The sequence below is a fragment of the Cnephaeus nilssonii genome, assembly GCF_951640355.1.
Source record: "Cnephaeus nilssonii genome assembly, chromosome: 12".
In the NCBI taxonomy this organism is placed as follows: domain Eukaryota; kingdom Metazoa; phylum Chordata; class Mammalia; order Chiroptera; family Vespertilionidae; genus Cnephaeus; species Cnephaeus nilssonii.
The window spans coordinates 15,234,301-15,256,681 of NC_137083.1; the positions used below are offsets into that span (position 1 = coordinate 15,234,301).

The window sequence follows — 22,381 nt, forward strand, 5'->3', positions numbered from 1 at the left end:
GTTGGCATGAAGACCTTTTAGCTCTTGCCAACACTGAGGGTGCCTTCGTACTTCTTGGCAAACATCAAACTACTTCTGCTTCCTTTTAAGAAATAGGACCATATTTATAAATTGTTCTTAGACATGCCCACCTGATTACTTATTGCTTTGCTTTCCCATCTACTTACTTGGTGCTTTGCTTTTCCATCTACTTATTCTTTCTTCCTAAAGTGAAACTGTAGCCATCCACCCTCTTCTCCTGGTTTCAGGTGAGGACTTAGGAATTGTGGGTGTTGTAGTCTTTTGCCTTTTAGGGTTTCTGGTTGGGCAGCCTGGAGCTACACTGGGAGGACTTCTAGTCCCAGGTGGCTCTGTAAGCTGCAGTTCGGGTGCCACACGCAGAGCAAGACACCTTCGAAGAGAGCCCTTGGCTTAAGCAGAGTGACTTTCATTCACTGACATGATGTTCCTGAACTGAAGAGGCTTGGGTTCATTTCCACAACTGTAAGTGTTGTTTTCAAAAATTAATCTTCTTTTCACTATTGATATGTAATACACATAGGAAATTGTGTCATTTCCAGAACAATTGAAGAAATTATAAGGCTTCTTCCTTTCCAAGCACAGCTTTATATTTTGTGAGTTTGTTGGACATGGTTTAGAATAAACTTTGACACATGGAATAGAATACCTTGAGACATTATATAAAATAAAATAATTTATAAAAAGAGGAGGGAGACATGCAACATCCAAAATCAAATGTAAAAAACCCCACTTTGATTTGCTTCAAATACGTAGATGGTTGAAAACCTCTGAAAATTTTAATTATTTCAAAAGACAGCCAGCTGTATTGAAGAGAATGTGGGCATTGAAGTCAGATTCAGTGGCCCCTCTGCTTTAAATATGTGACCTTTGACAAGATTTTTCACCTTGTTGAAGACCAGGGCTTATGTTTGCTGGGAGTTTTGTTTGTGTGTGTGTGTGTGTGTGTGTGTGTGTGTTTTATTTCTGCTTCAATTTACAAATTTCCTCATTTGCAAAGTTGGCATAAAACCTACTTCACTGGGTTACTAGAGTGAAATTAGCATAGTGCATTATACTAAATAGATGGTTAGACAATAACTGATAGAGGATAAACTTGGTTTCTTCCTAATTAAGTTTCAATTGAACTCCAGAAACAGATTAAAGAGACAAAAATATTGTATGAATTAACTATGTGAGATATCTATAGTAGCAAATTCATAAAAACACAAATAGAATGGTGGTTTCCAGTGAGTGGGAGGAGAGAGAAAATAGGAAATGTTTAATGAGTGTAGAGTTTCAGTTTTGCAACTTGAAGACATTCTGGAGATGGGTCACACAACATCACAAATATAACTAACACTATTGAACTGTACACTTATAAATGGTTAAGATGGTAAATTTTGTATTATATATATTTTCACTACAATTTTTAACAAGAAGACAGAGAATGTAGTGAAAATTCTCGTGCCTCCCATTATTTATTTATCACTGACTCCTTAAAAAATGTTCAAGACTATTTTTCGTGGATCTAACTTCAGGATTTGATATTGGATCACATATGTATATGCCTAGTTTTTACATAACAATAATTAATAGTGATTATGATGTATTTCTGGTATATTCGTAAAGTTGTCTTGACCTTTGTGGTGATCATTTTTATACCTTCCTTAACTTAATTATGTGATTACCTCTAATTTATAACAGTTATTTTAAATATGATTTCATGGATACTGATAGGTATAGCAATTATGAAGTCATAATTATTAGTTACAACTTACCTGAAAACTTTAGATACAACCAAATGTATTACTTATTGCAGTTTTCACACATTGCCTGTAGCTTATTTATAAACAGACTAGAGGCCCGGTGCATGAAATTCATGAAATGGGGGGGGGTGTCCCTCAGCCCAGTCTGCACCCTCTCCAATCTGGGACCCCTCGAGGGATGTCCGACTGCCTGGTTAGGCCCAATCTCAGTAGGATCGGGCCTAAACAGGCAGTCGAACATCCCTCTCACAATCCAGGACTGCTGGCTCCCAACTGCTTGCCTGCCTGCCTTCCTAATTGCCCCTTACCACTTCTGCCTACCAGCCTGATCACCCCCTAACCACTCCCCTGCCAGCCTGATTGCCCCTAACTGCCCTCCCCTGCAGGCCTGGTGCCCCCCAACTGCTTTCCCCTGCAGGCCTGGTCCCTCCCAACTGCCCTCCTCTGCTGGCCGTCTTGTGGCAGCCATCTTGTGTCCACATGGGGGCAGCCATCTTGTGTGTTGGAGTGATGGTCAATTTGCATATTACTCTTTTATTAGATAGGATAGAGGCCTGGTGCACAGGTGGGGGCTGGCTGGTTTGCCCTGAAGGGTGTCCCGGATCAGGGTGGGGGTTTCCTTAGGGTGTGGGGCGGCCTGGGCGAGGGGCCTGTGGTGGTTTGCAGGCTGGCCACACCTCCCAGAGACACAAGCAGAGGCCCTGGCATCTGGGATTTATTTATTTTCTATAATTGAAACTTTGTAGCCTTGAGCGGAGGCCAGGGCCAGCAAGAGCGGGTGGAAAGCTTGGTTTCCTCCATTGCTGGGGAATCCCAAGCCTCCTGCTTGCTCCGTGGCCAGTTGCCATCTTGGTTGGGTTAATTTGCATACCCACTCCTGATTGGCTTGTGGGTGTAGCGGAGTGATGGTTAATTTGCATGTTTCTCTTTTATTAGTGTAGATTATCTTTGTGTCTGTGTCCCCAAGATAATAAAGACTATTAAGACAGGATCTGTGAAACACCATCTTATTTTAAACTGTATTAACTAATTTGGAGTACAAAAGACAATTTAGGTTTTATTTATTTTAAACATTAAACATGTCATTATTGACTTTTTGGAAAACCTTTTCTTGAAAAACCACTCTTATGCCTAACTGTCTATTAAAACTAAGTATCCTCTGTGGTATTTGTTAAACTAAGTATCCTCTGTGGTATCCTCTGTGGTATTGGTGACAACAACCATTATTTGTGATGAGTGTGCAACATTTTGCATGTGATATATTTAAATGAAAACTCTCTGATGAGCAATATAAGTAAGTCCAGGGTAGTATTAGAATGAAAACAAGGAGAAGGAAAGCTGCAGAAGCACTTGAGAAATACAGTTTACTATTTGAGAGGGCAGTATTGGTTTTGCTGTTGAATGACTTCTATGGTCTACTCTCTCTAGGAAATGTCATTTATTAATTTAACAATTACTTTGAACAATCCTAAAATGTTCTTCCACTAGACTTGGGGTTAAAGAGTGACTGAGGCATGGTCCTCTCGGGAATCCTGGTCCACTAGAGTAGATATGTACTCATAAAAACTTAAAGAGAGGAAATGCTAACCCATCAATCACTCATGCCATTTCTGGTATCACTGTTGATTAATTCCCATTCCTTAGAAGATATGATGTTCAGTATAATGGGATTAAAAAGAAGCCTCCATAAATCTTTGCTTGAATTGTAATCATTAGAGACCAGAAAAAAATAAGTTGGAAAATTTATATATGAGTCTCTCACAAGCAGAGTGGAGTGACTTCCCAAAATACCAAAGAAATGTATACCTAGCATGCCAGTGGAAGGGGGTTCATGTTGTATAAATATCACGAGGATGCTCTGGGATGTGGTGGACCTATACCCAGGTCTGGAAGGATGTGCAGAGTTGAAATGAGCAGGAAAAGATGTAGAGAATATTTCATGTATAGCAGTGCTTCCCTAAATTTTTACGGATGAAATGACTAGGCAATATCAATAACTATGAATAACTTTGAGTTCACAGTGAGAAAGTTATTATTTTTTAAAATTACTTTTAATTCTTCAAGAACAGAGCGTTTTTGTTGTTGATATGACTTTAAAATTCTTCTAACATTTGTGTAATCCTCTTTTATAACAGTAGAATAGTAACAGGCACAATGATTTTAGCAGGCAAAATGAATTTAGTTATAACTTAATAACTTTCAGAAAAACATTTATTCTTATAGTTATTGACTATTTACTCCAATAGATACTGACTTTTCCATTTATGTGACTGATAGAAATTTGCTATTAAAAGACTTATCTGAGCTAAAATGAGGGTGAATTTTCCAGAAAATAGTAGGTAAAAATAGTTCAGATGGTACTTGGTAATGGAAATATCATGAAGAGGCACCAGAAGGCCTGAAGTTTGAGAAACATTGAAGGTGAGGCAATGTCAAATACAGAAATTAGAAGTGAAACTGAATAGGCTGTTTTGTGTATAGTTAAAAAGGAGGGACATTGTGTATTCTATGGAGGATATTGTTGATTTGTGAATATTGAATCAGCCTTGCATCTCCAGAATAAATCTCACTTGGTCATGGTGTATGATCTTTTTGATCTATTGCCGTATCCAATTTGTTAATATTTTGTTGAGGAGTTTAGCATCTATGTTCATCAGGGATATTGGCCTGTAATTTTCTTTCTTTGTAGTGTCTTTATCTGGTTTTGGAATTAAGCTAATGCTGGCCTTTTGTAAAAAGGGTTTGGGAGTGGTCCTTTCTCTTAGATTTTTTGGAATAGTTTAAGGAGGATAGGTGTTAGTTCTTCTTTGAATGTTTGGTAAAACTCTCCTGTGAAGTCATCCAGACCAGGGCTAATGTTTGCTGGGAGTTTTTTTATTTTATTATTACTGCTTCAATTTCATCAGAAATTATGGGCATATTCAGGTTTTCTGATTCTTCCTGATAGAGTTTTGGAAGATTGTATTTTTCTAGGAATATGTCCATTTCATCCAGGTTGTCCAATTTGTTGGCATTTTTTTAATTTTTATGATCCTTTGTATTTCTATGAGGTCAGTTGTTACTTCACTTCTTTTGTTTCTGCTCTTGTTTATTTGGTTCCTCTCTCTTTGTTTTTTGATGAGTCTAGATAAAAGTTCATCAGTCTTGCCCAGCCAGTGTGGCTCAATGGTTGAGCGTCAATCTATAAACCAGGAGATCATGTTTCAATTCTCAGTCAGGGCACATGCCAGGTTGCGGGCTCAATCCCCACTGGAGGGTGTGCAGGAAGCAGTAGATCAATGATTCTCTCTCATCATTGATGTGTCTCTCTCTCTTTCCCTTTCCCTTCCCCTCTGAAATCAATAAAAATATATTAAAAAAAATAAATGAAAGTTTATCAATCTTGTTTATCTTTTTAAGGAACCAATTCTTGGTTTCATTGATCATAGATATAGCTATAGCTATAGATATAGCTATAGATATAGATATACATTACTAAAATATATATGTATATATATTTTAATCTCTTTAATATTTATTTCTGCTCTAATCTTTATTAGTTCCTTCCTTCTGCTTACTCTGAGCTTTTCTTGCTGTTCTCTTTCTAATTCTTTAAGTTACAGAAGTTTTTTTTAGTTTATTAGAAGTTTTTCTTATTTTTGAGGTAGGCCTGTAATCCTATGACCTTCTCTCTCAGGACTCCTTTCACTGTGTCCCATAGATTTTGGGTTGTTGTGTTTTCATTTTAATTTATTTCCAGGAAGTTTTTGATTTCTTCCTTGATCTTATTGGTAACCCATTCATTGTTTAATAATATGTGATTTAACCTCCATATGTTTAATGTTTTTGAGAGTTTTTATTGTAGTTGATTTCTAGTTTCATGCCATTGTAGTCCAAGAAGATTTTGATATGATTTCAATCTTCTTGAACTTATGGAGACTTAGTTTCTGAACTTATGGAGACTTAGTTTCCAAAAGTTTAGAATCTAGTTAATATTTAAATAACATTAAATGTGCATAATTCAGTAATGGGAAATGTCAAGCAAATGCTATATTTGTATTGGGGGGGATTTAATTTCTGTAGCAAGATTAGAAAATAATCCTTATACGTCATCAAACATTATTGAGCCTTGGAGACAAGAGAAAGGAAGTTAAAGAGGCAAAAAAAAAAAAATGAAGGGAGTAGCTTTCTAGAAAATATGGGAAATTGAAAATTACACGATATATTTGGTAAAGTTAATTTATCCAATCATTAACTCAACAAATAATTTCTGAACATCTGTGTGTGAGCTAAAGTGTGGGATATAATATGAACAAGAAAGACACCATCTCTCCCCATAGATGGATATACTTGGACATGTAGAATTTAGGAAATGGGGCCAAAAATATGAATGAGAAAAAAGCTTGTCTGTAATTATGAAGGGTTTTGAAATATCAGCTTAAGGAGTGTGCACTTATTCTGAAGGCACTGAGGAATCAGTGTGAGTCACTGTGTGGTGAGTGGCAATATTCATTTACTTATTCAGTAAACATTTATTCTACCTGTGCTTTGCTTAGTGCTGGGGATATAGGGATGGAGGAGCTCCTATTACAGAGGAAGTGAAAAATATGTATAAAAAAAGTTGATAATGCCATGAGTTAAACAAGGCAGTGGTTGTGCAACACAGAGATTCCTAACCCAGGCTGGAGAACTGTGGTAAGAAGAGGGATGACCATGGTGAGAGATCTTCCAAGATATTTTTGGGGGGATAAATAAAATGGCTTGAAGAAATTTGACAACTGAGTTTAGTCGTTTATAAAATAGCAGCTATGTGGTGTTTTATTTTGACTTTAAAATGTGGTGTGTTCACTCTAGAAAACTTGAGAACCACAATCAGAATTATGGAGGATGTACATCTTTGATATATAAGGAGAGGCCAGAGAAATAGTGTATATATTTATGTCTTTTTATGGCTGTAATATATATTAATGATGAATAAATTACAAAAAAATGTTATGGATCATTTTAATTCACTTCACAATATACTATACATTTCCATATAATTATATAGTCTTCTGTAACATAATTTTAAATTGCTCATTATATATGATATTATAACTTAACCAATTATCTACTGTTAATCTTTTTCTGTAGCCAATGTTTGCTATTGTGAATAGTGCCACATTGAACATTGTTATACAAACATCTTAGACATGTTTGATTACTTTTAAAGGTAAATTTCTAGAATTTGAATTATATATCATATTACTCCATACAAAAGATGTAAAGCTTTTATGGAATGCTCGTAAGAGATTGAACTGATGAAACCTACATTTTAGAAATATACCCTTAAAATATTGTGAAGGGAGATAGAAAAGATGGAGGCAGCAAACTAGGTAGTATTTATCATAAAAATCTAGGTGAGAAAAAAAATACAACCTTCACAAATGAAGTCACATTATTGATGGAATGTTGCAAAAGATTTTAGAGAAATTAATTTTGCAGAAATTGATAGATTGGAGACAGTGTCTCAGGGACAAGAAAGGGGTAAAATTGATTGTGGATTACCTCCCAGTTTCTGACATAGGTAACTAACTGGGTGGATGGTAGTATCCTTGTTCCCTTAGATAGGGAAGATAGGAGAAACAGGTTCAGTTGAGACTAGTAGTCTTTGACGTGCCTGTTACCATCCACATGGAGAAATTGTTTAAGCAGTTGGACAGGTCCAGGAGTCAGGAGTACATATAGGTTAAAATAGATAGTTGTGGGAGTCAGTGATACCCAGGCATTGCTACAGTCATGGGTGTGGATGGGCATTCCCAGAGGTATTGAGGACTGCTTCAGGAGAAGAGAAGAGCTCATGATTGTGCCTCCTGACATAATAGCATTAAAGATTAATCAGAGGAAGAAATAGCCATACTAGAGACTGACAAGGAGAGGCCAGAGAAATAGGAGGAAATCCAGTGAAGTATAGAGTGAGGGAAGACAAAAAAGAACTTTCCAAGATGGGAGAAGTTAACAGTGTCACATGTCACAAAGAGGCCTAATAAGAATGAAAGTTGTCTTTTACATTTCACTGGAACTTTTGTCTGGAACAGCTTCAGTAGAGGGTCAGGGACAGGCACTTGAATACCATGATTAGAGCTGTGTTTCAATATGATGACTTCAGAGGTGGTGGGTAAATAGGCTTAGGGAAGGAAGAGATGAGAAAATGGGAAGCCAGTGCAACAGAGAGGGCACTGGGCTCCAGAAATGAGGTAATAAGGGTGAATGCAGAACACTGCCATGGCACAACAAGACTGACTGTGGTAGCAGGATTTATCAAGCACAGGGATATAATGTATGAGGGAGAGGATGAAGTTCAAGAGGGCTCCAAAATTTTGATCTGATATGCCTGATAAAACCAACAATAAAGGCAGATTTAAGGAAAAGAAATAGGCATTTTTGTTGGTAGAGAAAAGGAAGAGCAGATTAGTTCTACCTTGGAGATGCTGATGTGTGATGCATAGGATATGACAACATTCACATGGAGACATTCTGAAGATGGCTTTATGGTTTTGTAGCTCAGGGCAGAGATCTAGGTTGGAAACCAAGATCACTGAGTTTTTCCCATTAAAAAAAAAGGGGGGGGGCGTGGAATCATGGGAAAGGCTGCAAAAGCTCAAAGGGATCACTGAGAGTGAGAAGAACAAGAAAACCATAGGTAATCTTTAAATAAACAGGTAACATCGGTGGAAACACTGAAGAAAACATGGAAGAAATGATCAAAGCAATAGTAGGCAAACCACTAAGGCAATTCAAAAAGTGGAGGGGGGGGGGGCAGTTTTAGGTTGCCTGGGTCATGACCAAATCAGCCACAGACAAGACACGCAGGGAGAGGACAAGGAAGACCTTTGGGATCTGGGCTAATTTCAACTCTTGCTTTGTCCTGAAAAATACACTTTTAAAATATTTATTGAAATACTGTGATTTATGTTGTCTTGTAAGTTTTTGTTTTCACAATTTCTTTTTCCTTTTGTATGGAACTAAGTACCTACCTTTGTTTAATTCCTTAACATAGCTTTAAATTTCTATTCCTGACTAGATGACAGGAAATATTTTATGACCAAACTTCTTATACTTCTAGAAAGTAGCCCAATTTTGAACTCATGAAAATTTATCAGAGGTACAACTCTATGTGGATTTTTCTTCTTGTTCTTGTTCTCCTCCTCCTTCTCCTCCTCCTCCTCCTCCTCCTCCTCCTTCTGCTTCTTCTGCTTCTCCTTCCTATTCTAAAGAAAATAAATTGTGTTAATTCATATATTAAACTTTTTTTTATTTGCTGAATCTTTCTCCTTGAAAAATTTAGTTCTAGAACTTCAGACTAAGGTGCTAGGAGTAGCCTCTTTATCCTTTGCTAATTAAAAATAGCAAAGTGAGCAGGTCCTACTCACTGGGCTATTCTCTTTGTGGATGATCTTAATAAACTGAAAATTCAATAAAAATATTACTTGCTTTTTAATATCTGGCATCATTTTCCAGCTGTAAAAGGTATGAATGTGGTTTTATGTTTTGTCTGTAATCTGGGAAAAGAAAGCATGTTTGTTACAGGTCACCTATTTACTGAAAAATCAGATACATTTATTGTCTTTGATATTTCATGCAAGTTTCCAAAGGTTCATGTTATAAATTGTTATAAATGAGTTAGACAATGATTTGAAAAGTGCATTTCACTTGTACTGGAGTTTAGACACAGCTGTGTCAGGATGTCTGCGCTGAAAAAAAAAGTTGTGCCCAATAAAGAGACTTAACATAATATTTTAAAAATTGAACTGTGACTGGAGGCCTTAATATGTATCTATGTATCTAAATATATTTACAAAGATATTAAATAAAAACAAAGTAATTCTTATGTATCATAAAAAATCCAAATAATATAAAAGCATATCCTGTATAATAAAAGTCTAATATGCAAATAGACCGAATGGTGGAATAACTGGTTGCTATGCATACAGTGACCACCAGGGGCAGAAGGTCAACGCAGGAGCTGCCTCCTGGTGATCAGTGCACACCCACAGGGGGAGCGCTGCTCAGCCAGAAGCTGGGCTCATGGCTGGTGAGCGCAGCAGCAGTGGCAGGAGCCTCTCCTGCCTCCACTGCAGGTAGACAGTAAGGAGCGAGGGGTCCTGGGATGTGAGAGTCCTGGATTGCGAGAGGAATGTCTGACTGCCCCCTGGGGATCAGGCCTAAGCCAGCAGGCAGACATCCCACGAGGGGTCCCTGACTGTGAGAGGGCACGGGCCAGGCTGAGGGACCCTCCCCACTTCCCCCAGTTCATGAATCGCATGCACCAGGCCTCTAGTAGTATATAAAGTAAGCTGAAATGCCTGGTTTCAGACTCCCATCTGAGTCCTCTCCTCAGGACAGCATGGCAGCTTTCCATTTCTTTGGAAAGCTTCCAGTAATAAACATTCTAAGCATATGGAATGTCCTTTAGTTTTCTGTTATGGTGATTGCTTCATATCACTGCATATGAAGAGACCACATTGTTCTTTACCATGTGGTTATGGATATGTCCTCGTTTGTTTATTGGTTTCATATTGATGATTTTTATTTTTTAAAATATGTTTTTATTGATTTCAGAGGGAGGAAGGGAGAGGGAGAGAGAAAGAGAAACATCAATGATGAGAATCATTGATTGGCTGTCTCCTGAATGTCCCCTACTGGGGATTGAGCCTGCAACCCAGGCATGTGTCCTGACAGGGAACCGAACTGTGACCTTCTGGTTCATGGATCGATGCTCAAACACTGAGCATCATATTGATGATTTTTAAATGTAATTTCCGGTCTTTAGCTGCTATTAACACAGCTGCAATGATCAAAGATGTTAAATTGGAAAATTTATCTTAGATTCTAAGACAATAGATGTCAGATACCAAAAAGATATATCTGACTAAAATCCCAACTGGAGATATTTTCATAATTCCTGATATCCTCACCTACTCCCTGGTTTTAAAGAAAAATAAAGAGACAAAAACACTGAGAGGCTTTTGTGAGAATGCTTTTTGGACAGCTAACCCAATGCAGAGAGGTAGAAATGAGAGAGGTTGCTTTTTATGCCTGAAGCTTAGAGAAACTGGAACCTGCAAAGCTGGTATGTTTTCTGTTAGAAAATGAGAGTTGAGGGAGGCCTAGCTGACAGAAGAATTAGAAGCATTGCTCAGTGTACAGGTAGTTGTAAGCTTGTGAGGATACCCCAAAACTCATTCATGTACATGTGCGCACACACACACACACACCCCTTACACATAGTATCAGCAATAAATATTTCAGAGGCAAAGCCAGCTTACAATCAGAGCAGTAGATTAAAAATGTTCTGTTTTATTTCTCCCTTTTCTTCATCATTCTCCAACTTTAGAGACTTCAATAACAGGAGCTTGCAAGTTGGGTGATGGAGGAGGTGAGGAAGAAAAAGAGACTTGCGCTGTACCCTCCTCAGAAGGCTGTAGACTCACAGGGTGTGGGCGCAGGGAGATCTGTCTTACACTGGAAAATTGCTATGCTGATGGAAATATTGGATGGGGCATTCTAATTTATGAATCAAAACTGCATTTTGCAACTTAAAGTAACCACAGGATTTTCTTTAAATCTACGAGTGGCCATAAGATACCTGGGGCCAACTGGGGAATTTTCGTCAGTGGTGTTAGAAAAAACTCCCCGCAGTGATTGCATTTTTAAAAGGAAAGTGGTGGCCAAAAATATAATTGCATTCTGATTTGTCTCACAAATTGTGTTAAAATAGTTACATACCTATCTTTGCCTATATATAAGGGAAACTCATTCTTTTTTAAAATTCTTTTTTAATTTTATTGATTTCAGAGAGGAAGAGGGAAAGAGAGAGAGAGAAACATCAATGATGAGAGAGAATCGTTGAATTGATCGGCCGCCTCCTATCCCACACTGGGGACTGAGCCGGCAACCTGGGCATGTGCCCTGACTGGGACTGTACCCTGAGCTCCTGGTTCATAGATCGGTGCTCAATCCCTGAGCCATGCTGCCAGGCAGAGAAACTCATTCTTAAACAAGGACAATATACTAATCAAAGGATTTCCAGAACAGCAGTTAATTAACTTGCAGCAGGAACAAATTAAACACAAACCACTCGCTACCTGTCTTTTAAATTTTAAATTAATTTAAATTACCTAATAAAAATTCAGTTCCTCACTTGCACTATCCATGTTTCAAATGTTCAATAGCTATATGTAGCTACTGATGACATGATTTGACAAAACAGAAATAGAACATTCCCCAAACCACAGAACTTTTGGTCCTTATCACAGGCATTACACCATTTATTTCTCACAAAACATGCTAGAAAAGGGATAGTTATTATTCCCACTTAATAGATGTAAAAATCAAAGTTCAGAGATGTTTAGAAATGTGATCAAGTTCTTTCATTCCAGGCCCCATGTTCTTTCTTCTAAGCCACATCGGTCAACCCTCAAGGCAGGTATAAAATATAAAATTGACTTCACTATACTTACAAAATGCATATAGGAATATTCTGAAATCTAGGAATCCCTAAGGAGGCTGTGCTCTTCTCCATATCATTACTGGATTTGTGGGAAGCACAAGCTTGTATCTAGTTTCTAATACCTCCTATTTTACAACACATAAAATTTATTCACTGACATAGATTCGACTAAGAGACTTTTAGTGAATGCTAAAGGTTTTATTAGCGACAGCAAAGTACTAAATAACAACATTTATCTATATTATCTCTTCACTGTGGTATATGGTTCTCTAAGGAAGTAATCACTGGCTTGGTTATGCACAGATTGCTTTGAGACCAGACTTACTTTCTGTTGTCTTTTACAAATGAAGAGAAATGAAATTCATAAAAAAACTATCGCTTCACACTAAACATCTAGCAGTGTATGGGGATAACTGTTTTATTGGAGAGAGAAAATACAGGAGCAATTAAAAAAACAAAACTAAAGATGATTAGCAGTCAGTGAGTTATGAACACCACCCCTCTTCTTTAATAGGAGGTCTGAGAGGTCCAACTGGTGCATGGACTGAGGATGTGACCTCCAAGTTGTGTGTCCCTAGAGGCTGAAGCTCAAAAATGGAATCTAAGTAGGTCCTGAGTGTAAGACCTCAAGGGATGGCTTGTAATCTTTAGGGGCCTCAGGAGTAGAAGATGATGAATGAGTTGGGCCCTGTCCCTTCTCCATTCTCACCTCCACTTTCCTAATTCAGGCAGCTGCCACCTCTCCGTGCCTCTAGTTCTGCTCCACCTTTTGCTTTCCATTTTTCTAAAATGTAAATCATAGACAGGATCATGTTACTCCCTTAATTTAACCCCTCTGTGTCTTCTTTCTTGTAGGCTCAAGTTCAAGCTCCTGGGGATGTCTCATAAGACCATTCAGGGCCCGTCCCTGTTGGCCTCTGCATCCTTTCCTCTTGCTACTTCCCCAGACCTCCCACCTCTGTTCCTACCCCACTGCTATGGCCCAGCCTTCCTCCACTACTTCGTTTCCCGAATGTTCACTCTTGTGTTCATGTCCTGTGTATCACATTCCTTTCACTTGAAGCACTCTTTACCCTTCTTCTCCCTACAAACCTTAGTGTGGAACTGGCATTTGAAGCCAGACAGCTCAACCTTCACAACCCATTTCATAAACACTACATGACACCATGGGGCAGGAAAGCCTCGCCTGTCCTCTTGTATATCATGATCCCGTCTGCTACTTTCATCCCTCTCTTTTTTATACCTGCAGATTGTGTCCACCTTCCTCTGGGTCTGACCAGTACCCATCAAGATCATCTTTATATTTGATTTATCAATTCAGATGACTTTGTGCCACATCTCTCCTTTTAGAATATATAATTTTAATAAGGAAACATAATAATAGAAATCCATCATTACAAATAATACCCAGTCATCTTTGAAGACTTTAAAAAAAGAGCTAAACAACTTAGGTTGACACTTTCCTAGATGCAGAGTGAAATTACAAATATTCAAAAAAGGATATAGCACATCCACTGACCTATCAGAATGGATGCTAGCCAGTATGTGGTACCCAGGTATTCTCACTGAATATCCTCTCTGCCTGGAAGTAGGGGATAGGCATGCAAACATTGGATAGACCCATGTTTCTAGACTAGCATGACAAGGGATATCTTTAGCTACCCAGCAATGGGAATTTCTCCTGGCTCAAGCAAAATAGGAAATTGGGTACAGATTGTTGAGTGTATTGTTTTGGCTCCCCTTTTATGTAATTGCTTGATCTCTCATGTGTTGAGTTGAGTTAAGTCATTTCCTAAAGTTGAAATTCCCTGTAATTAACCTATGCACTTTTGCCTGTTGCAATTTGACAATAATTTACTTTTTCTTCCAGGATTTGTTGTTATGAGTAAATTGATTGAGAATGTTGATACTAGAGGTCTCCCAGTAACTTCTTTTTTTCTTGGATGTTATATTTTTCTTCAGTTTTTATTATTATTATTCTGAAATATAACTTAGTGTTTGTTATTGAAAGATATTTTTATGTTTATCTGTAGATCTCCATTTCTAGTAATCTTTTAAGTGAGTATATGAATATAAATGCATGTGTGTGTGTGTGCATACAAAATGGTATAGTCATTTGTTTTCCCTTCATTATCTTGCTAATAAGTGTATAGGATGTGGTTAAATCAAAACTGCTTTATAAAACGCTTTTCTAAAGGCCTTTTTCCTTTATGAAACTATATATATATAATTCACAGCTTTCTTATTGATTCATTTTATAAAACTCCTACTGTTATTTATTTCTAAATTTATTTTAAATATTTTCTTAAAAAGAACAAGAATAGATCCAGAGACAAATGGTAGGGGAAGGGGGGGCGGGTGTTAGAGAGCAACCAAAGGACTTGTATGCATGCATATTAGCATATCCAATGGACACAGGCACTGAGGCGGTGGGGGCTTGCCTGGAATGGGAATGGCTGTGGGATGGGGGTCAATTGGGGAAAAAGAAGACGAATGTAAAACTTTAGACAATAAAATAATAATAATAATGAAAAGAATTATTTATTTAAAAATACAGTCTTTTATTATTAAAAGAAGATGGTAAGGATTAAAAGTGGATTCTGTCGTATGATTTTTGAATGACATTTTATGTGCTCTTGACTCACCTCTGTGAGTTCTTCATTCATTGTGTTGTTTACTTCTCATGTTAATAAATGCTCTGTTGTTGCTGGGTGTTTCCTATTTAACTTGAGCCATTTCATTTTACTAGTAGAGCATGGTTCTGAAGTGGATTGCTTCCTGATGATTATGTGATGATCTCCTAGTGTTGTTGGAGGGTGTGGTGGGAGAGCAAGGGGTTGTCTTCAGGCCAAGAAGGTGCCAGAATGGCCATTATGCTGAGCAAGGCAAGCCAGGGCTTTCACCTGTCTACTTCGCTGGTATCTCCTGCATTAAACGGCCGCCTCCAACACTCCACACACTCCCAGATCTCTTCATGGTGTAATCCCCTTATGCCTCAGATATCTTTAGCTGGGATGGTGCCTACTTTCTTCATGCGTCTGAACAGGAGAAGGTCAAGGCTGCCAACTCTTTATCTGTGGGCCACATTCCCACCTTCATAGCTAATGATTTTTCCTTCTACTCCCAGTTTCCTTGCGCAAACTTTGAATAAGCCACATAATCTGTCTGTGTCTCAATGTCTTATCTGCAAAAGGAGCTAATAACTTTGGCTACTTTTCCTATAAGATAGTCCTGAGGATTGATAAGCCGGCATTCTAAAGCACAAGTGTCTAAGGTGATAGGCCCTTCATAAATTCAGATTACTATTATTACCATCCTCCCTTTTTACTGCCAGAAGAATAACTCACGTAGAATCTGGTATCTACAGAGGGCTTTGAATTTTTAAAGTATTTTATAATGCTTAATAATTTAGAAAGCCTCTCTCTGCATAGTCTCATCATCATACTTCTATGTACAAAGGATTCACTAAGAGTCCTCTGTAGATCTCTCTTTGTCATGAACTCTTCATTGTTTTGCCAATTCAGATTATTATCTTTTAATCCTATTTGGTCTCTCATTTGAAAGATTTGTTCTATATCAAGACTGCTTGAGGTGTATGGGGTGGCTTGGATTTATTCTTCTAATTGAATTAATCAGATAATCTACATGTCATTTGACTTATCAATTGGTGATCTTTATAAAAATTTGCTTCATTAAAGGGAACTGGAGAGATTAAAGATGAGATTGATCTCAGAATGGAGAACTCCAGGATAAAGGCTAGGACCAGGGGCAGACTTCAGGAGCTTATCAAGACATGACTACATGCCCTAACCGGTTTGGCTCAGTGGATGGAGCGTCGGCCTACAGACTGAAGGGCCCCAGGTTCGATTCCGGTCAAGTGCATGTACCTTGGTTGCGGGCACACACCCAGTAGGGAGTGTGCAGGAGGCAGCTGATCGATGTTTCTCTCCCATCAATGTTTCTAACTCTCTATCCCTCTCCCTTCCTCTCTGTAAAAAAAATCAATAAAATGTATATATTTTTAAAAAGACATGACTACATAACCAAAGGGTGGAGCCTGAACACAGTATTTACTTGTCTGGATAAGCCTCAGTGTTTACATTGGCCAACTGATCCCTTTTCATCCCCTCCCGGCCTCTAGGAGACCAACATCCAATAAACTTGAGTTGTTGGCAGTCCTGCTTTGTTCATTGTTTATATCCTGAACTAGGCTGATACACTTGAGTTCTTTATTCCTCTTGATCTCCCATCCAACGCCTAATTCTAGTTCAGAAAAGCCCCTGGGACTTTACTCAGGCACTAGTTTAATTAGTGCCAGGTTTTTCCCAGCACTCATGAAAGGGAATCAGACATTGCTTTGATCAATATCTTTTTGGCAATGGTTTGCTTTTTCCCCCACCACTCTCCTTCATGTCCCTGGTATCCCGTGCTCTCGGGACATCCAGATATATGTAGTCTTCTTGAGGTTTCTTTGCTAATATCCAAACTTCAGACCTTCTCGTTCCTTCCTCTACCTGGATGAGCCAGTGTGGTAACTGGAAGACAATCTCCCCTAATGACTTTGCTACTTCAGGGTTTCACCACTAGAGAGTGGTGTTATCTTCGTATGATTCTTGAAATTTTTAATGTTGAAATGGTTTTTACTAAATATTTCTATCAATAACATCATCTATATATTCTAATGGACAAAATAAGCCTATGTGTGTAAAATATAAAAATGAAAACGACAATAAATTGTAGCTTTGGAAGCATCCTATCTAATAAAGAGAGAATATGCTAATTGATCGCCATGCCATGACAAAGATGGTGGTACCCACAGCCAATAAGGAGAGAATATGCTAATTGATTGCCATGCCCTCAAAGATGACAGTGCCCACAGCCACAAGATGGTGGCATGTAGTCCCCTCAGCCCCACTGGGGCACCTGCCTCCGGAGTCCCCCAAACCCCTCAGTCCTCCAGCTGCCCAGGGCCAGCCCAAGGTGTAGGCAAACCTCGGATGGCAGCTGCCCAGCCACCCAGGGCCGCCTGAGGCTCAGGTAACCAGGGCCAGCCGAGGCTTGAGCGGCCGGCAGTGGCAGCAGCAGAGGTGTGATAGGGGTGTCGCCTTCCGCTGATGGCTGGGTTGCCTCCTGCCCCTGAGGGCTCCCAGACTGTGAAAGGGGGAAGGCCGGGCTGAGGGACCCTCCCCACTCCAATGTATGAATTTTCATGCACCGGGCCTCCAGTTTCTCATAAAAGCCAAAATTCTCAGTCTACAAAAATTGATTCTAACCTTTCTGTACTTTCCTGTCCCATCTGAAAATTGAGTGTGAAAAATTGTGACTTTGAAATTTTTAGCTCAAATGTGGCTTTAAAAAACTTTATATGATGTGTCTGCAGTTTGTCTGAAATCTTTGTATATCATATAGTTACATTATATTTCTTAGTTTTTGTCTAGAAACATTTGTAAAATAAACCATGCTCTCAAGCTTATTCATTCCTCAATTTATTGATTGCTGGTACACAAAGACATGTGCAGCTTTTACTAACAGACAATAGAATTTGGTATGTATAAAGTTAAAAATCAAAGTAAGGCCAACATTTTAAAATGGCTAAGAAAGAAAAACAAGTTATCACTAAGATTCCACAGAATCTTTATCTTATCTGTGCTTATTAAATATAAAACATGCAGGGCCGTATAATTCTTTACTCAGAGGTAAAAAAAAAAAATTGAGATATTTTAGGGGATAGAACCAGTTGAAAGCAAATCTGCAAAGAATAAAACACAGCACCTCCCTGGATAGGCCTGGGAGAAGTAGGAAAGAGAAAATAATGTTTGCATCGTTGTTGAGTTTTAAAAATTCTTAGATTGTCTTTAATTTTTAACAAAATACCAAATCATTGAACCCTTCTCAAGTACCATAGTTTTCATTTTAAACCAATAGTGGGGTTGACTTCTCAACTGTGACAGAAATAAATATCTGGCAATCATGGAAGTGTTTTTAGAAGATCCATCGTCCCACTTTTCTATATTTATAAAAGGAGAAACTGGAGTTGATCAATAATATTCAAATGTGAACCATGGGAAGCTATGAGCTCTGTGGAGTGACAGCAGAGCTCCTCATTAGGGGGAAAGTGGTGGCAACAAGGTGAGGGGTGGGGGCTATTCTCCCCTTTCCTTCTACCAGATGAACTTGGCCTTTATATATTCATTTTCCAACTGTATTTCTTTAGGTTTTGAAGACATTTGGTCATGCATGAGAGAATTACGTTTACAACCATTCACTTAAATTATTGCTAAGGTCTTTTCAGTTCTAAATTGCTGCTAGGTCTTTTCAGTTTTCTATTACCATTAATGATAATATATATTGCATACAACACACACATACATACATCAACACACTTTGTTATATATATGTAACCTTTCCCCAATATAACTTGAAGTACCCAATCATATAAATACATACACATTAAAATGGAAAACCATTGCCCTAACCGGTTTGGCTCAGTGGATAGAGCGCCGGCCTGTGGACTGAAAGGTCCCAGGTTCGATTCCGGTCAAGGGCATGTACCTTGGTTGCGGGCACATCCCCAGTAGGAGGTGTGCAGGAGGCAGCTGATCGATGTTTCTCTCTCATTGATGTTTCTAACTCTCTATCACTCTCCTTTCCTCTCTGTAAAAAATCAATAAATATATTTTGAAAAATTGAAAACCATTAACAATAAAGCTAATAATATTATTATAATGTCAAGGTATGGTGATTAGGGAGGAAATTAAGTATTCAACAAATAAACAACTGGGATATGGAAAGTTACTGAAAAATGCATAAAAACCTAGCCTGAGTTTCATTAGTAGCCAAGGTAAAACCCAAAGCATGAGAGGGTACTAGTCTTTTATATGAGAAAACATTAGGAGGAAGAAACTTTTCCTATCCTAAACTATGAGAATAATTTGCTATGACACAGTGGGCAAATTCCCTGACTAAACATTTACAAAAATAATAGAGAAATTTTATATATTGTGGCATCTCATCTTTATCATGAGAAAAATCCAAGGAGATAGTGCTAAGCCATCACTCAGTGAAGGCCACTTTGTTAGGAGGCTGGAGCAAAATGCTTTATTTTTTATTGGAATTGATTTGGGGATGAGACTATAAGAACTGTATGCTGTGAGTGGTTCACTGGATCTTGGCCAGAGATGGCATAGGCTCTCAGGGAGCACCTGAGTGATTCAGGTATAAGCTTTTGGGTGCAGTGAAAGGAGTGAGGCCTACTTAAGAGGCTCTTTACACCTCTTCCATGAGGCCAGATAAGTGTCTCTCCCTGTTTCTTTCCAATAAAAACTAAGGAGAAAGAAAATGAGAAGGGGCCATGACTTTGTTGTACTTTTTTTCTCAGTTTGAAGAAAAAAAAGAAAAGCTGGTTTTCCTGCCTCTATCATTACTGAGCAGTGTGTGAGAACCTGGTAATTATTTTCAATTTCACTAGTAATATAGAAGCATACTCTGTCCCTGACGCTTCGTTAGTACTGTGGTTTGATTTAATTATTTTTAGCTCATATAGCTAGCATAACCAGGTTACATTTTGCAGGGATAATTTGAGTTAGTGTGCGTTTCTTTGTTCCTTAAAAAGAGCATACTCTGTTATTTCTTGCCACATAAGCAGATTACCCCCAAACAGTGCTCAGAACAAGCATTTTAGTATATCTCACACATAGGTAGCTAAGAGATTTAGGTCGGGATTGGCTGGGTGGTTTTATGCTCAGTATAGGGCCACCCGAGTCTCTGGGCTTTCAGGTGGGCTGGACTGGAGGGTTCAAGATGGCTTCACATTCACCTCTGGCACTTTGCAGGGGTGACTAGAAGTCGGGGCTCAGTTGGGACTGTCCACCAGAGCACTTTCAGCCTGGTGGCCTCAGGGCAGTCGGACTTCTTAAATGGCAGCTGGTTTCAACTAGAGCAAGTTTTCCAAGAGACCTAGTCAAGGCTCCAAGGCTTTGCATGATAGACCTGGAAATCCCAACACATTGCTTTTCTTGCATTCTATTAGTCCAGCAAATCACTAAGGCCAATCTAGATTCATGGGGAATCTCAATAAGAGGATAGCAAAGAATTGAATTAGAGGTCATATTTAATATACCACAGGCTAATAAATTTTTTCTTACTTGTATACTTCTTGTATAAATTATCTGCTCAACAACATCATCTATTGGTTTGAGTAGAACATTAACATGGCTTTATGACAGTAAGAAAAGATAGATATAATTTAGTAACTTGCATAAAATTACTAAATGTTCCTTGGTAAACTTGAAAAATTATAATTTATTCAATCGTAGGCTTAAATAAAAAGTTTATAGTAATATATATATATATATATATATATATATATATATATATACATATTATGTATTATATATATTATATCCTCATCTTCTATTTTTATTATTTTTCTTTTTTAGTTAAATGATAAAAATGAGATGCCAAATTCTCATTTGCAAGTTTAGTTGTAGTCATATTAAATAAATACTACAGAAAAATTGACATAGAAAAGAGGAGATGTGCCAGCCATCTGCCTGTTTGCCTTGAGCCTCCATTTCTACCAGTTGATGCTCTTCTAGGTATTATAGATTTTCCATACCCTACAGATTACCTTTGCAGGTTATTATTGTCAGAAAGATTCCAGTTTGGTCTTACAAATGGGAGGTCCTGGCAAGAGACTGAGAAATGAAGGAGGGGGAAAGAGACTCCTTTTCTGTTTTCAGCTCCAGGGCCTCTATCCACAGCAGCAAAAAGCCGTGAACGCCAGCATCTTCTGGCCATCCCAGTAGCTCTAGTACAGAATTCTGCCTTGGATCCAGCACTAGTGCCTCCTCAGGTACCCCAGCACCTGCCACGTGGAGTTCCCCTAGGCTATACCAGCACTTGTCAGCAGAGCCGCTTGGTACCAGCTGAGTGGTACCTCCTCAGCAGTTCCAGCACCGTTCTGTAGGTCCCAGTGTATTTCCCAACGAGTGTGTTCAAGACTCCTCGTCCCAGCTATCCAAGCACCTACTGCATGGCCCTCATCCATGGTCCAAATCGGACTTAGGGACCCCATGCTTAGAGTTTCAGTACTTCTTGAGGCACTCTAGAAATACAATGGCAAACGGGTTCTGGGTTCTACCACCTCCCCCTCCCTTTTGTTTCCCTGGCCGTGGGGGTAGTAGCTGCTTCCTGCAGGTATCCATAGCTAGGTTAATTCACTTTCGCTTTTTGTCCTTTCAGCTTTCGACTTCCCGTGGTAGAAAGACCTCATGTGGTTTCTATTTTTTCTTACTGGACCCTGAGTGCTACAGTAGGTGCTGGGTTGCAGCTAGTCATTTGCAGAGATGGATAAAATGTTCACTAAGGGAAAATGTTCAGATAAATGAAGCTGGTGTGACAGAAAGGTGAGCAGGTTGTTCATCAAATGTTGGATTTGTGTTTATAGGGTAATTTGTGTTTTTCAAGGAAACACTGTATTGTCATAAAACAGAAAACAAACATTATTGAGAGTAATGTGTATGTGTGTGTGTGTGTGTGTGTGTGTGTGTGTGTGCGCGCGCGCGTTTGGTAAATGTCAAATTGCATTTATATCAGCAGAAGCCATAGGAACAGGTCTATTGGTCATTCTGTCATTAGAAGTTCATAGGCAGGCTTTAAAAAAGAAAAAGTGCTTATTATTAGGAAAAGAGCTTATGATGAAAACCCTTTCATGCTTCTTGGTTTGACAAAAACCTAACAGATTTTGGCTTTATTGCTGTTTTGAAGCCGTGAACTTCGCCAGAGTTTTCATGCTTTAGAATTATCTCTGCAGGCTGTGGGGTGGAAAAAGACACAGGCAATTCCTTTTTGAACAAAAGAATCAACAAAGAGGAATGTTTATTTGTTATGGCTTGACTCTTATATTCACTTGTCAGCTCTGAAAAATTTGTGCCAAGGAAAAACTTTTATTTAATGTTAAGATCCAGTAACAATTTGTTAATTAATTTTTGGCTTTGAATATACTATGCTAAACAATAATTAAAATATTAGGAAAAATGTTTCGGATAAAGGAAATTAAGTGGAAACCCTTAAAATTAAACATTTAATTTGGCATCACTGTAATTATATTTGATGTTCACTAGACAACAAAGTCATTTGGAAT

General features: G+C 38.4%; 1 protein-coding gene across 2 annotated transcripts in view; it reads left to right on the forward strand.

The window, feature by feature from the left end:
* The first annotated feature begins 363 nt into the window (after positions 1-363).
* The window catches only part of MACC1 (MET transcriptional regulator MACC1), a 64,228-nt gene continuing 42,210 nt past the window's right edge, over positions 364-22,381 (forward strand). Inside the window, exon 1 of one of the 2 annotated variants that reach the window (XM_079786023.1) lies at positions 364-483. The gene's annotated coding sequence lies outside the window, so the exon portion shown is untranslated. Of the gene's footprint in view, positions 484-21,557; positions 21,645-22,381 lie in introns of those variants that run through there. The other variant, XM_079786024.1, reaches the window with a different exon arrangement.